This window comes from Lissotriton vulgaris, chromosome 1_1 (genome assembly GCF_964263255.1).
Source record: "Lissotriton vulgaris chromosome 1_1, aLisVul1.2, whole genome shotgun sequence".
Taxonomy (NCBI): Eukaryota; Metazoa; Chordata; class Amphibia; order Caudata; family Salamandridae; genus Lissotriton; species Lissotriton vulgaris.
In genome coordinates this window covers 51,979,718-51,996,908 of record NC_141685.1, presented here as the reverse complement: position 1 = coordinate 51,996,908, position 17,191 = coordinate 51,979,718, and the positions used below count along the sequence as shown (strand labels likewise).

General features: G+C 46.7%; 1 pseudogene across 1 annotated transcript in view; it reads right to left on the bottom strand.

Annotated features, from left to right (window-relative positions):
• The window catches only part of LOC147737209 (uncharacterized), a 121,199-nt pseudogene extending 115,547 nt beyond the window's left edge, over positions 1 to 5,652 (bottom strand). Inside the window, exon 1 of the transcript XR_015295577.1 lies at positions 5,524 to 5,652. The product of XR_015295577.1 is annotated as an uncharacterized LOC147737209 (transcript). The remainder of the gene's footprint in view (positions 1 to 5,523) is intronic.
• Between the last annotated feature and the right edge of the window lie 11,539 nt (positions 5,653 to 17,191).

Here is a 17,191-nt window from a genome sequence, read left to right as displayed (position 1 = left end):
CAGTGGCAGGACGCCTCCCACCCTCCTCGGCAGGATATAAAATAATGGGGTCACTCCGTCCGCGCAGCGGGCGGGCGCAGCGGGCGCGCCGGTGGCGCGCCAAAGGCGAGCCCGTCTGCGCCCGTCCGCGCCGGGCACGGGCCGAGGGCCACCCCCCCTGGCTCTGCCATGCCTGCCCGCTTTTTACCTTATACACATGCTATGTTAACAGATTTGCGTCCACAGCCAAATGAAGGATGTATTAAGCACAGTTTGGACGATTTAAAGTCTTCTTCTATATTAACCTGCAAACACTGTCAGGTATCCATTCCCCTCCTAAACAATTTAGTGGGAAGCGACGTTCAAAATCAAAAACAGATAACAAAGAATCCCACTTTTGCTCTTATTAACTTTCGGTCATTGGCCAAACATAGGCAAGAAATTGCGGACTTAATTGTAGACAGGAATATTGACGTGATGTTCCTAACAGAGACCTGGATGGACAAAACATCGGACCCAGATCTTGTCATAGCCATCCCAAAAGGATTCAAAGCCTATAGACAGGATAGATTAGGCAAAAGAGGAGGAGGAATTGCTATAATAGCCCGGGACACTTTTAAAATACGGATTACGACAATTCCTACCACGACATGTGAGTCATTTCAGTATGATATCTACCTGTCCCCGTCTTATAACTTCAGAGGTGTATTATTATATAGACGACCTGAGACGCGGTCGGGATTTCTCATAGAAATTGCCACTATTCTAGAATCACTAGCAACCGAGAAATCTATAACATTGTTAGGAGATTATAATTTCCACTTAGACAGCCCTGAAGACAAAGACACCATGGCCCTTCAGTCAGAAATGGAGGTCTGCGGCCTGTCACAGTTGGTGACGGGACCTACCCATAACGCAGGCCACACCTTAGATGGTGTATTTACCAATTTACAAAACCTATCGATAACTGATGTCCTCCCTATGACTTGGACAGACCATCATCTAATATTAGGCACTATAAAAATTAGTGAGGCTCCTTCCCTTAAACTGCCCCCCTCAAGGCAGGAATCTTTCAAAGTATGGAAAGATATTAGCATTCCTAATCTTGGAGTATCTCTGGACAACTCTAAACCTATTCTTTCTACTGACCCAGAGATTGCAACAAAACAGTACCATGACTGGCTGGTTCACGCTACTAACGAACTAGTACCAATCAAACAAATGTCCAAAAACAGGAACTCTCCTTCGGCACCCTGGTACACAGAGGAACTTAGAAAACACAAACAGCTTTGTAGAAATAAGGAGAGGCACTGGAGGAAAAATTATGATGAGGAAAGTAAAGATGAGTACAAGAAGCTGCTAACTAAGTACAAGCTTTTGATCCTGGAAGCCAAAAAGAAATACTACAGGGAGCAAATTGAGAATTGTAGTAACTCTAACAAAAAGCTCTTTGACATAACTAAACAACTTGCAGGAGCAATTCCTGATCTGAATCCCCCAGCCTCACAAAAGTTTTGTGATTCAATAGCTACTTACTTCTTTACTAAAGTAAATGATATCTTTTCTTCATTTACTACTTTCGATAAACAAAAAAGTAATGATATAAAGAGGCCACATACTGACAAAACTTTCTCGCAGTTTGTGGAAATCTCGGAAAATCAAACCCAGGATATCATCAAATCCATTAAATCAGGCTCAGCACTGGACCCTTGTCCTTTGAAAACCTTACGCCCATTAATGGATATTTTGATTCCGGTTATAACCCAGATCTGCAACCTAATGTTCCAAACTGGAATCTTTCCCACCCCTCTAAAAAAAACCTTACTAAAGCCACTCCTGAAGAAATCTGGCCTAGATAAAGCGGAGTTAAAAAACTATAGGCCCATAGCTAACCTCCCATTCTTAGCAAAAGTGGCAGAAAAAGCCATGAACACTCAACTTGCGGAATTCATCGAGCAAAACCAGCTGCTCGATGAAACTCAATTTGGTTTCCGTAAGTTTCATGGTACAGAAACAGCGCTCATCAAGGCAGCAGATGACATCCGACTGATCCGAGATCAAGGGGGATCAGCACTATTGGTGCTTCTAGACCTGTCAGCTGCGTTCGACACGGTCGACCATAAAATCTTGGTCGACCGTGTCGAGGGGATGGGAATAAGGGGCCTAGCGAAGAATCTATTGACATCATTTCTGGCGGACAGATCTCAGGCAGTCACTGTGGGACAATTCGAGTCAACAGAGTTGTCCTTGCCATGTGGGGTACCTCAAGGTTCATCCCTGAGTTCGACACTCTTTAATATCTATGTGTCGGACCTCGCAAAAACCATCAAAGCGCACGGGATGAACCTTACCTCATATGCTGACGACACCCAGTTGATTCTGACGATCAGAGATGATGGGGAAGAAGTAGCGCAGAGTTTTAAGGCAGGAATGCAGGCTATTGGCCGATGGATGTCCGAAAGTCGCTTAAAGTTGAATTCGGAAAAAACCGAAGTGATAACTTTCGGTCACCTCAGCCCCAGCTGGTCCTCGGCGTGGTGGCCACTATCTTTTGGAACTCTGCCTAAACCAACTACGAAGGTGAGAAACTTAGGTGTCACCTTCGATGATAATCTGAATTTTATGGCTCATGCCAATCAGACGACCTCGGTGGCTTTTTACAAATTACGGTTGGTAAAAAAGATCTTGCCATTTCTACCTGATTCTGTAGGCAGAACCTTGGTAAGTGCCCTGGTCTTGTCGGCACTAGACTACTGCAATGGCTTGTTTGCCAATGCCCAAATTAGGGTCATAAAAAAAATGCAGCTAGTGCAGAATGCTGCGGCCAGGCTACTCTCAGGTGTCCCCAGATTTAAACCAATAACTAACACCCTGAGAGAGCTTCATTGGCTTCCTGTAAAGAATCGAATAAAGTTTAAGACCTTGTGCATTGTGTACAAAGCCTTGCACCAACAAGCCCCGCAATTTCTGAGAAAACACCTCATGCCATACCAACCTTCCCGACCACTTCGGTCCGCGAAGATGAATGATCTAGTAGTGCCACGTACTAGATTAGTAAACTGGGGAGACAGACGCTTTCTGGTTGCTGCCCCTAAATTGTGGAATACTCTTCCGCAATCAATCAGAGCTAGCCCAAATCTGTTGTCATTCAGGAAACAGCTGAAAACATGGTTGTTTAACCTCTAAAAGCCTGAAGCCAAAGTTAGGAGAGTTGCAGACTACAGCGCCGAGACGCCTGCGGGCATTTGTTCGCGCTATATTAAATGTTAAAAAATAAATAAATAAATAAATAAATATTAAAATCCCCTCCCAATACCAAAATTACGTCTCTTCCTTTTACAGAGATAGTTTAAATCTTCTGAAAACTTTTTCATCACTTCTATAAAATTAGCGTTTTTAATGGTATTATAGAAGTTTACCACCAGCAACTCTGTGCCCGAGTTTAAGTGGATAGATACCATTTGGTAGTAAGGGGAACACTTCATCATTTTGACTCTCCGGACCCTCAGCAAATTTGATACATATACACAGATTCCCCCTTTGTGTCTACCATGCATGGAGCGCACCGCTGGAATATGAAAGGTTTTATAACCATCCAAATGTTTTTCGTTTATAAGCCAGGTTTCCTGGATGCATAGTATATCTCAATTCTGTATACAATCCCCACAAACATTATTAGAAACTTTACTCTCCAGGTCACAGATATTCCAGGAAACTATCCTTACGGGCCCTCTGGATAATGGTGGGCTAACAAGTGGGGAACAAACATTATTAGTAAGGGGCATAGATGTTTCCCATTTAGCAGCAGCATCCACACGTGCTGCGTCCTTTATAACCTTGCAAATGCCTGCTTCAGAGCTAGCTTGTATAATGCATGGGCTTGTCAAATTTGCACAGGCGTTTTTATTTGTGTCACAATCTAAGACGTTATTAGAAAACGAGGAGGCTGTATCCGCTAATAAGTTAGGCGCATTCTGTCCTTCTATTGGGACCTTATCTAACTGATCCCCTCGTGATATATTCACTATTTGAGCTGTACTCCGATTTTGAGAAGGGCCATCATGAAGTCAGTCCACCTCTTCTAAGTCGGCCAATGGGCCAAATCTGTTATGTGTCGTAACTTTATGGGTCAGTTTGTCTTCGTGAGAGTCATTCCTTGGCATAACATTCCCTCGTTAGCCGGCGAGGACAATAAAAGAAACCCAGTGGGAGAACTTTTATTACATCAGTTCTGGGGTCATTTTGCCCCACACGATTCAAGATTTCATGGACCTTGGCGGGGGAGCCCAAGGACAAGACCACACAATCCCCTGACCATATCTTTTTCTCCCAGCCCACCCAGGACACACGTCGCACCATTTTAAAAACCTCAAACATTTCCTTGGCCAGGCCTGTCTTGAATCCCAGGTGATGGATGGACTTATTCCGCAGGGTGACCCAACTTTCATTAGCAGTGTCGTCTATCTTGGGTACATTTGCCAGTACTATAGTGTATGGACCCGTGGACGGAGGAAGATTAAGGGTAATCGGTTCTTGATGCAGGGTATGATTGGATTTCTTCTGCGGCTTTTCCTTAAGGTTGGTGTCAGTGTGCGATATCATCCCAGATTTTCCTTTTTCTAAACCTCCTACCCCCTTTTCACCACCCAAGTTCGTAGTATTAAACCCGTATGTGTCGCCTTCATTAGTAGTTTTTTCTAGGTTGCTGGGGATATGTGCTCCATATCTCTGTGCAGAGGATATCAGGCTACATGACCTTACAGCATCCCTAGTTGATGTTCTGGGTACAAGCTCACTTAATTTATTAAGTTTATCCAAAATAGAACGCTTCTAGTTGCACTAGTCTATCCTCTAATGGGCCAATCAGTGTTTTAATTGCAAATACCAGGTCAGCATATATGGACTTAGGGTCAAATGTACAACTCGGGGTATGCGGTTTAGTATTGCTTATTACACGATTTACCCGTGTTTTCCCTCTGTGTGCCCCCGAAGAGGGCTTACTTTTAGTGGAGATTACAACTGGGATCTTATTTTCAATTGCCTCTGGGGTTATGTGTATCACAGGGGGTAAGCTGATGGGGGGGTACTTTCGGTTCCTTTACACAAGATCTATTGGGGGGGGCATGTTAAAACATCTTGATCATCGCACAGAATCTCATCCCCTCCACTAAGGACACAACCATTAGTTGACTTATTTGAGATATTGGTGTTAGAAGTATTTTGCAATAACGGGGACTTTGTCCCTTCGTTACTAATGTTATTGAACAATGCCCCTGTGATCATACCCTCTTTGTCTTTAGACAGTGCCTCTTCAACACTAGTTATTTGTTTCTCTATGGCCCCAACTGCACCCGGTAAATAGTTCATTAACAACATATTGGTACTTTTCCTCTTGTCTGCTGGCAATGCACCATTAGATCTATTAAGCTTTCTTTTCCCCATCACTAATATGGCAGACTTTCCTAGATCATACAGGGGACTCTATATCGAACGTTGAAGTCCGTTAGACACACAAAGTCTTTAGGCAATAAAAAAAATTCTTACTTAGTAGCAGTCCCAGGGATACAGTGTTCCAATAAAAGCCAAATGACGGGGCCCAACCCAGCCTCTTCCGGACTTTGATGGGCTAGGACGGGCCCGCACGCGTCCCTCGCTGTGGGAGGCGTTGAGTTGTTTTAAGAGCCTTCAGGCACTTCCTGATGACGTGTTTGGCGGGCGCGGCGTGGGGGAGCCTGGGAGATGTAGTCTCCTAGGCCCAGGAAACCCTACACGTGATCAGCGCCGACCACAGGAACCACCCCAGCAATGCCCCGGTTCTCCTCTTATTCAGCGCTCCCCCGAGCAGACAGCCAGGCAAGCTCCACACCACGATTCAGGGCAAGGGAGTCCTGTTCAGCGGTGAGGTAAAAGACGATAGGGCTGTGTATATTCAAACAACTTTCCAACGATTTACCCCAAATTAAGTTTTGCATTTCTCTGCAATTTTTACCCACTCACTCCCCCCAAAGTTTCACTTATAAAACAAAATAAAGTAGATTGCAGTCTCAATACATTCATGAGACAGAACCATCGGGTTTGACGCGCACAGATTTCTCCCTCAGTGGATGGTCCCATGACAGTGAGTGACCGGTGCCGGGTCTGAGGATGAGAGGGTATTCCAGCACTAACAAATGTCAGAGTTCTGCATACAGGCCCTTATTATAGTTACCACCTGCCTTTTGGTCATGTTTTAAGATTTTGCAAAGGCCTGGATATTACTCTTCAATAAGACTTTGAAAAAAATTGTTTGTATTCATTTTTAACATGGCTTTGCTGTCTTTATTTACTTTAACTTTCAGTCAGGATTCATTAAGGCAGCTCTAGAACACATTTTAAAGTGATTTCTGCTTATATTCGATATTTTAAGTTTGCACTGATTAGAGGAAAAATGCCAGCTTTAAGTAATCTTCCTACTTTTGTACTGGCCGGGACATGAAAATACAGGCAATGCCATGCCTATAAAAGACCGGCCAGGTGGTAACCCTCTCTCCTATCATAAGACACTCTTCATCCACGCACTATCAATGTGCAGGTGCAGGAGGGCTTCGTAGCACCGTCAGGCAAGTTGCATTTGTTGCCTCAGCAGTTACATCAGATCCGAAAATGCACACACATCAGATCCTTCAAGTCTCACTCATCATGAGTGACACTCACACATTTAGAGGTCGTGCTGAAGTCTCACTCACACCTAGCTGAATCTTATAACTGGGAGGCGGGAGGGGGTCATAGTACTCCATATGTGACTTTGCTCGCACTTCTACTGTGTGCAGAGTAGCCGCTTACAACTAAAGAGGGAGACACTATTCACTTCATAGAGTTCAACAAACCCACTGTCAGACATTTTGATAACATTACAATTTCAATATTTCACCTTGAGGGCTGCACAGATTATACTTTCGGTGTAATGTTAATTTGGATGTCTGCATTAATGATTTGGATGTTACCTGTGTAGTCATCATTCCTATCATTTCACTAATGTCTCTTCCTCTGACATTATCAAAGGCAAATATTATGTGACATCACTTCCTGTGAGGTCATCAATAGGATAGTTTGTTTTGGCTCCTAAGAATCTCAAAACCTTGTCCTCTGTGAAACCCATACATGTGCGCTCATCTGGAGTAAGGGGGAAGGAGCATGCTCTTTGCTCAGAGATGAAAGCGTCTGGAAGCTGTGCAGGCGCTACACTGACACGTCCCTGCCAAGCGTTGCTATCAGCATGAACACCACAAGAGTGCTGATCTTTGCAAAAATAAATGAAATGTTTGTTTCAGTTTAATTGCACTTCATGTCAGTGTTGTTCAACTTTACAATTGTCACAAAGTGGTTCCTGGCTTGAGTCCCTGTGAGTACCTTCAGTCTCTTAACTTTCACACTGTGCTGTTTTTGCAATTAAATTGTCCTTGATAGACAATGCTGTCTTTTCTGAGAGGGAAGTCAAACTTATATTTCATAGTGAAAGTGGTTAAAGGCCCCTCTGGCGAGGGTAGCGGAGGCTTATGGGGCCCGGGTCATCTCATACGCTGATGACACGCAGCTCCTGTTTACATGCAGGAAGGGAGAGGTGTTTGACGGCGACAGAATCAAAGACTGTCTGAGCGCAGTTTTCACGTGGTTTCAGCGGCACAGCCTGAAATGCAACTCGGATAAGTCTGAGCTGCTCTTTTTTGGCTGTGCCCCTGATCCTGGTTGGAAGTCGTGGTCGCCCCAGGATATGTTCCCTCCTGAGACGTCATCTTCCCAAGTGAAAAATCTTGGAGTGGTATTTGATGACGATCTCTCTTTTCGACCCCACATTTTGGGGCTTTCGGGGAAATGCTTTGGCATCCTTAAGATGCTCAGGAGATTCTTGCCACTGCTTTCCCTGCAATACCGTAAGACCGTAGTCCAGGCGCTTGTGGGATCTAGGTTAGATTACGCAAATGCGCTTTTTGCAGGTCTGCCAAAGTACCTTTTGTCCAGACTGCAAATTGTCCAAAATTCGGCGGCTAGAGCCATATTTGGCTTGCCAAGGAGAGCCAGTGCCTCAGTGCTGCTCAAAAGGCTGCACTGGCTACCTATCTCTAGCAGAATAAGGTTCAAAATCCTCACGCTGGCATTTAAAGCCCTTCATTCTATTGGCCCCGGCTACATCAGGAAGCGCATTGCTCCCTATGTTCCGCGGAGGATGCTGCGGTCTGCAGACTTGGCAAAAATGGTGGTACCTGCTGTGAAACGAGTCCGGATGGGAGGCCGGTCCCTCCAATATGTGGCGGCTCGTTTTTGGAATGAGCTCCCTCTCTCCCTCCGTAAAGCTAATAATCTTCTGGCTTTCAGGAAGGAGCTGAAGACCGTGCTTTTCTCCATATGATCTCCGTGACTGCTGCGTCTCTGCCTTGTGTTTCTGAGTTTTTCAGGCCTCTTTGCTAAAGCGCCGGGACACCCCTTGGGGTAGCCGTGCGCTCTAAAAGTACGGCTATAACATAACATAACATAACATAACATAAAGGCACTGTCTATGTTTCTGCTGAGTCCTGGATTTGACTGAAGTGAGTTACAAATTCTGTGCCTGGGTGGGCTCACTAAGAGAAGCCCTTCAAAATGTACATTGATGCTCTCAGTGCCTTGGCTAAGATCTGGAGGACAGGACCTCTGCTCCACTGGGCTGTGTCTGGCACACAAGATATTGCCTTTGAACCTCCTTCAGTTCACACTGACACATACAGGGGATTCAAAGGGCGTCTGATGAAATATCTTCATCCCACAAAGAACACAACATAAACCGAGGCGGCATCAAAGAATCTAGCACACCTTAAGTCATTGGGGGTAGAGGTTACTCCTGCTGCAGACCGTCTTCACCATACCCAGGGGTTCAGGGGAAATAACACGCATGTGGCAACAGAGACCATTATGAAAGGACTGACTTCATGTTCAGCTTTTCTGCACAATACAAAGCCCTGAAAGAGAAAAGAAAAAGAACTCTTCATTCAAAGTGCATCACTCCTTTTGCTTGCTTGTTTTTTTTCACTTTTGCCATTGAGTTTCAAAGTTGATTATTACATATGATTTGGGGTGACTGATGCTTCTAGGATGGAAATATAGGGTGGGGATGGATTTTAGTTTAGATTCTTCAGGGTTTCATTTTTTTCTTGTTACCAGGCACATGCTTCAGCGAGTTGTACAGGATCACTTTGATTCGAATGACTAATGAATTGTTGTCAGACTGTGAGATGGGATATAGTATAAAGTCATGGACTGATAATAGTTTGAAAACTAAAATTAAGAGGGGCCGTTATGTTGTTTGTTGAACATCACACCCCTGATATCCTGTTACTTCAAGAGACTCATTTACTAGGTACAAAGTGTGTGTTCCTGGGTAGTACACAGACACCTGTGTCCATCATGCAATATTTACTCAGTGGTCCACAGGGGGTCGCCATTTTCCATTTGTCTCCATAGGTCCTTCCCATTTTCAGTACAGACAGTTCATGTAGATGACATAGGTATGTTATGTTATGTAAAAAAAAATTGTTAAGCGCACGTTCACCGGACGGTTTCTTGGGGCCTGGTAGTGAGTAAGGTAGCCTAGTTGTCATACGCCTGGGAGAACCACCAGGTCTTCAGCTGTTTCCTGAGTAGTGCAAAGGAGGTAATGGACCTCATCTCCACGGGGAGTGAATTCCAGAACTGAGGAGCTAAAGCCATAAATCTGTAACCTCCATGCTTCTTGCGTTTAAAAGTGGGAGTGACCGACATATTCAGATGGGAAGATCGCTGGGTACGAGAGGGGGCATAACGTAGAATCTTAGAGGATATGAAGGCTGGACTGTTGCCATGAAAAGCCTGGCAGCTTGATTCTGGACCAGCTGAAGGCGTCTTAGTTGATAAGCCGGGATGCCTACATAAAGTGAGTTGGCATAGTCCATTCGGTAGATAATCAATGCCAGGATAACTAGAGTCAGGGCTTCCCTGGACAAAAATCTGCTAATCTTCTTTAGTCTCCGCAGTTGAAAAAACCCGCAGAGACCACCGAGCCGATCTGAGCCTTCATGGACAGATCGTTGCTTATCACTATGCCCAGGCTTTTGGCTGAACTAACCCGTATAGGAGGGTTGCCCAGGAGAGAAGGCCAAAAGTTGAAGTTCCATGGATTAGCAAGCCCACCAGTGAGGATAAACTCAGTTTTATCGGGTTGAGCATCAATTGATTTTCTTTCATCCATTCACTTATGAAAATCATGGTACCGTGAAAGTGAGACACAGAGGATGGTGAGAGATTGATGTCAAAAACCAATTGAAGATCATGCAGTGGCTGTGTGCAGTCTAGTACTGCCATGTCGACCTGGCAAGTGCAACCACTTGCCAGGCCCTAACCTTTCCTCTTCTTACATGTGAGTCACCCCTAAGGTAGGCCCAAGGTACCCCTGTGGGCAGAGTGCAGTGTATGTGAAAGGGAGGACATGACCTGATGTGTGTGGCATGTACGGATAGTGAAATACTGCCAATTTTGTTTTTCACTATTGAAATGCTATCTGTCCTATAGGATAGAATGAGGAGTTTACTTATAACACTTTATAAGTATAACCGCCCATGGAAACAATATTGGAAAATAGAGTTTGGTATGCCTGTACTCAGAATAAGGAGATGCTTCATTTAGTAAGAATGATTTTTATATACTGGGTTTGAAAATACCACTTTTAGAAAGTGGATATTTTCTTGCTTAGCCATCCAGTGTGCCGCTGCTATGTTTGTGTATTGACTGTCTGGTTTTGGAGTGACAGTGGCTAGGGATGTGTATTCTGTTCAGACAGCCACTTGGAGGGGTGGGGGGTGAGGCATGTCCTGCCTTTCCAGGGTGAGTCAGGGCTAGGCTAAATAGACCTGGGCTCCATTCAGAGTATAGGGGGGAGATTCCTTTCACATCTAAATGGGCCTGGTCTGCCTTGGACGAGACCAAGGCAGACCAGATCTGCTGTCTCTACCTCCTGCCAGGAAGCTGCACCAGAGAGGACAGAACTGGTTTGGGCTGGGCAAAGAGTTTCTCTGCCACCAGAGAACAAAGGATTTTGTGTTATAAGAAGTGGGGCCCAGATCCCAGACTTTTAGATCATTTCTGGAACTCAAGAGGAACCTCTGCCCAGGAGAAGAGCTGAGAAGACTGAAGGAGAAGTACTGCCCCTTTGCTCTGAGCTGTCTGGGGTTGGTCTGCAGTAGCAGTTTCTGCCAAGGCGAGGATAAAGACTTTGCTGTGTGCTGAGTCTTCTGCTTGAAGAAGATCTCCAAGGGATTGAAGCAGAGCTTGCCTCCTGTTTTGAAGTCTCAGGGACACAAATAGTTCACCTCCAGCTCCCCAGAACTTCCTTGCTGGGAGTCTGAACTGCCAATAGGTACCTGTGGCTGTATTAGGCCTCTGGAGATTGTTTTGCCGATGGGAGTTGGAAACGTAATGCAACCTCAAGAAACGTGACGCATCTGCACCTGTTTCCGATGCAACGCTGAAGAAAGCAACAGAGCGGCTGCCACCGACTTGAGAAAGCACCGCACACCGTTCTCCATGCACCGATCTCTGAAATCAGAGATAACCACACAGATTCCGATGCAGGCCGTGCTGTTTCTGCAAGAACCAAGGCATCATGGGACCGCGGCTGAAGAAAGCAATGCAATGTTGTCGCCGCTGCCACAGCGAGAACTGATGCATCCCTGATCCTCGGGCATCGCATCTGGTCGCCACACCTGCAAGAATGCTGGGGCCCCACAGTAAGACACTGACGCATCACCTCCCCTTCAGTAAGGAACCAACGCATCATCGCCCCTGCTTGGCAGTAAGGCAGCAGTGCATCACCTCCCCTGGAGTAAGAAACCGACGCAGCACCTTGCCTGGGCATAAGGAACCAACGCTTTACCTTCCCTGCAATAGTTTTTGTTTGTGCGCGTGAAGCATCAAAGGTACTTTATGTGAAAAGTGTTGCATCTGCAATTTGCTTTGATCAGAACTTTTTCTACCTTTTGAGAGTCATATTTTTATTACTGTATTGTGGATTTGTGTTATTTTGGTCTTGTTTGGTTTCAATAAAGATTACTTATTTTTCTAAACTGGTGTGGTGTCCATTTGTAGTGTTGTCACTTGATTACTGTATGTGTGCACAAATGCTTTGCACACTGTCTCTGAGATAAGCCTGTCTGCACGTGCCAAGCGACCAAGGGGGTGAGCAGGGATTATTTTAGAAGCTTATCCCCCTTACCCTGACTAGGAAGAAGGTTTCCTACTTACTTGGACAAAGGTGCAAACTAGAGACCCCCATTTCTAACAGGGAGATTACTGACCTAGACCAGATTAGTCCGCTAGGAAAGAGGAAGGTGAAGGCACATCATACCGATACTGCTCAACTCCTTCAACATCCAAGAACCACACTAAAGTAGAAAATCCACATTATTGGATGGACAGGTTAGTTGAATTCACAAAGCAGAATATATGAATTGGTTGACAAGGCTGGGAAACTTTATACTGGCTACCAAACAAAGGCCAAATCTCAAAAATTGTCCCATCGATTTTTCTCTCAGGATCAATTACAATGGTGAACACAGATATTACAGAGACATGCACCCACTACTACAAAATATTATATTCTTGTATACATCCCCCTCCTGTTGAACTTCAGAATCCCATCCTAAGAGCTCTTTCGGTGTGGACAGCGTCAAATGATGCCGCAGGTCCCAAAGGGTATCCTATTCAATTCTTCAAGGCATTTTCCTCCCTGGTTTTTCCGCATTTAAAGTTGATGTTTGAAGAGGCCTTTGAGAATTGCATGCTTTCTTACTTCTTGCGAAGGGCAGTTATTTCAGTTACTCTGAAGCCGCATACGCCACCACAACTCTTTCCTAAATAAATAAATAAATAAATAAAATGGCTTTATGCGGAATAAGAGCACTTGTCATTGCCTCCGGACTTTATTACAGCTAGCCTGGATTTTGCTAATGCTCTTTATCTTGGTCAATTGGACTATGCCATCCAGAGACTCCAAGTGGTCCAGAATTCTGCAGCACGACTACTTCTTAATCAGCGATTGGTAATTTGTGCTTCTACGCACCTGCATGAGCTGTACTGGCTGCCTGTGAGGAAACAAACTGTGTTCAAGGAGCTAGTCCTCCTCCATAAAACCTTCCACCAGATAGGCCCCAGATATCTGGCCACAAGAATTCATGTGTACTGCCCTGCAAGGAAGCTCTGGTCTTCCAATAAGGCACTAGCTTTGGTCCCAAGAATTTACTGGGGGAGGGCAGGTGTCATTCCTTCTCTTTTCTTGGTTCCTTAAAGTGGAACAACCTTCCTCAGAACCTTCGTCTTGAGAGTTCAGAGCAGATAATTTTAAGAAAAACTGAACACATGGCTCAGCGACCCACGACCCTGTTGCCAGGCAGGTCGCTCCCACGCCACATAGCTCCACCAGACTGCGCCCGTGCTCCAGCTCAGCTGCTGCCTAGTTTGAGGCTCGCCTCCACCCGCAGGCTACCACCTGCGCCTCATCCCTGGTGGCCAGTGATAGGCCTTAGGTTTGCTTTTTTCCACTTCTGTAATGTTTTTGCCCATTTTATTGTGCCTGTTTTGTGCCTTAGGTTTGTTTTTACCCTCTTTTGTCTGGCTTTTGCCCGCTTATTGTGCTTGTTTTCTGTGCCCCTATGGTTGTCTAACTATTGTAATTATTGTTCTTGTACTGCCCTCGTTGTCCCTTTGTGCCCGCTTTGCCTTGTGTACCCTCGCCGGTCCGGCTTCCCGCCGCTGCACCCCCTGCGGCCCGCTCCCCCACTCCCATTAGTCCGCTCCTCCCTCCCAGCTGAACCTCCCTCCCACCTCCCCTATTTATGGCGGCCGCTGCGCCGCAGTGAGAGCAACCCTTGACCCCGTTGCCAGGCAGGTCGCTCCTACGCCATGTAGCTGCACCGGACTGCACCCGTCCTCCAGCTCAGATGCTGCCTAGTTCAAGGCCCACCTCCACCCGCAGGCTACCATCTGCGCCTCATCCTTGGTGGCCAGTGGCAGGCCTTAGGTTTGCTTTTTCGGCTTCTGTACTCGTTTTTTGCCCGTTTTATTGTGCCTGTTCTGTGCCTTTGGTTTGCTTTTGCCCACTTTTGCCTTGCTTTTGCCCGCTTACTGTGCTAGTTTTCTGTGCCCCTATGGTTGTCTAAATATTGAATTTATTGTTCGTGTATTGCCCTCGTTGTCCCTTTGTGCCTGTTTTTCCTTGTGTTCCCTCACCGGTCCTGCTTCCTGCTGCTGCCCCCCCCCTGCGGCCCCGCCCCCGCTTCCATTAGACCGCTCCCCCCTCCCAGCTCATCCTTCCTCCAAAATCCCCTACTTATGGCGGGCGATGTGCGGACGCACGCAGCAGGTGAGCCACTGGCACGCAAAAGGCATGCCTAGGGCAAGCCCATCTGCGCCCGTCCGCGCCTGGACTACGCCCAGTGCCAGAACCCCTGGACCCCGCAAACACCACAATGCCTGACTGCGCTACGATGCCAGCACCATCCATGCACTCAATGCCGGACGAGAATACGCCTGCTACCGGGCCACCCCGAAGTGCACCCGAGGACCCTTCACCTGCCGGAACTACAGCTACACCAGCATCCGCCTTGCCAAACCTCCCAGGAAAGTACTCAACTTCCTCAGATGCATCATCCTCAACACCCGCTCCACCCGCAAACACGGAGACCTCCTCGACTCAACCTCCCAAGACGTCGCCTTCCTGAGGGAGACTTGGCTGAACCCCGCCTCAGCTCCCGACATCGCCATAGCCATCTCGGAAGGCTACAATATCACCCGCAGGGACCGCACCAAAGGAGTAGTAGGAAGAATCGCTATCATCCACAAGAACACCCTCAGAGTCTCGACCAACACCGACGACACCCTCTGCACCGCCGACCACCTGCACTTCCAGATCCACACCGACCCCAATGTAGTGATCAAAAATCCACTTCTCAGGGGTTCCAATAAATACTTGGTCCATTTAAACCAACAATGAAGAAATTGGCACAGAAGCTGAAATATAACAGAGAATTTTATTATCCTCAAATGAGGTGAGACTACGTCACACAGAAGCCTTGGCAACTGAATGAGGCAGTCTAAGGAGTACAGAACACTGGGGCCTTATATATGTGAGGGTTACATACTCAGCATAAAACTAAGGGGCAGTCCTGGCTCATGTAAGCATGCAAAATGACTAAGTTGGGCATACAAGATCTACTTGCTCAACAAAGTGGGAGGAGAGTTACTTCTCCATACGGCAGCAAAAATAGCCTGACAGTTATACTAGAGAGGCAGGTGCATTCTACTAGCTAGGCCCTTCTGGGCATGTGCGAAGTGGAGGATGCTGAATTTAGTTTGTCTCTAGGCAGACTACAAGAGCAGTTAACAGAAAGGTAGGACAGAGCACATGGCAGACCAATTGGCCACCAGAAATGCAAAATGGCTTTCAGCTCAGGCTAACAAATCTGTCCAATATTTAACACCAACACCACCCTCAGAGGAATCCTCGTCTACAGACCCCCCCAGATCCCGACTGTAGTTCAGCGACTCCATCGCTGACTTCATCAGCACACACGCCTTCGCCTCTACGGACTACATCCTCCTCGGGGACCTGAACTTCCACCTCGAGAACAACAACGACACCAATTCCACCACCCTGATCGACAATCTCGCCAGCCCCGGACTCTACTCCGCAAGCCCCCACATTTCCTTCAACCACACGACAAACACCACTGGACTGACCATCACTGCATCCACTTCACCTTCAGGAAGCCCACCACGCACCACCGCACCCAACAGATGCCACGTCGCTGCTGGGGCAAAGTCACCGAAGACCAGCTAACTGCCACACTCACCCAGAGCCCACCCGCCGACCCCACCGACCCCGACACCACCTCTCACAACCTCAAACAGTGGATCGACGACTGCGCCAACACCCTCGCCCAACTCAAGAAATCCTCCAACAATCACACCAGCAAGAAATCCAGCTAGTTCACCGAAGACCGACAGGCCTCCAAGCAAACCTGTTGAAAACTGGAGAAGAAATGGCTCAGTGAACGAACACCGGACAACTGCGCAACCCACAAAAACGCCACCCGCAGACACCATCACCTCATCGGATCAGCCAAAAGAGCCTCCTTCAAAGGCTGACTAGACAACAACGCACACAACAGCAACAAGCTCTTCAACATCGTGAAAGAACTCTCCAACCCCAGTGTGAGAAGTTAGCCTGGCATATGTTGTCCACTATTCTAGTGGGCACCTTGCACCAGTCTAAACGGCCCTTATGATGATAGTTGTAAAGTCAACCATATAGACCAGCTATCCTAGTGGTAGCATGGACAAGCAGTCTTGCTAAAACTTCAGAGAGCATGTGAAGCCAGCTGTTTTACCATATATAATCCCTTGAATACCAAATGAAAGGACACCACACAAGGTATATATCGAATATATATATATTTATTACTAACACAACCCCTCTGCACTCTTTATGAGGTCAGAGTTCGAGATATAGGTTACAAGTTACTCATTAAGCATACTATACAATTCTGCCCTAGGGGCCTCGCGAACCATATACTAAGTAAGTGGTATAAGAGCCACTTCAGGAAAAGTGAATAGGCTTAGGGCCTAGGGAATCGCTGAGGCTATACTACAGGACCAAAGGAGTGGAAGTAGGAGACGTGTGCAGTGTGGGAACACAGATGCAAGTTACCATTGACTTACAATGGAGAACGAAGAAGTCACAAAGTTACTGATTAAGGACACTTCCGGGTGGACTGCGGTGAAACCCCTCTAAACTAGGACACTTGGATAGTCAATACCCACCGGAGCACCGGAGTACTCGAGTTACCACACCCAGGGAAGCCGGGTGCATAGGTGCCTTTTCGTGTCGGGTTTCGTCGATGCTTTCAATGGAGAACTGCAAAAGAAGTGCTGCAGGCGGCCGAAGGAAGAGTGTCCGGGTGGATCCAAGGGTGGATCAAGGAGCTGAAGAACCTGAAAGCAGAGGGGACAGAGTCTGGGTCACTAGCCAATGACCAGGAAGGAACCAGGATGGAACCAGGTGATGTTGTGATGCAAACAGGTGAAGAGGTGAAGATTGTCTCTGCAGCCACGAGGACCAGGAGGCGTCAACGACAACCAGGAGTTGTCCCATAAAGGATCTAGCTGCTTGCAG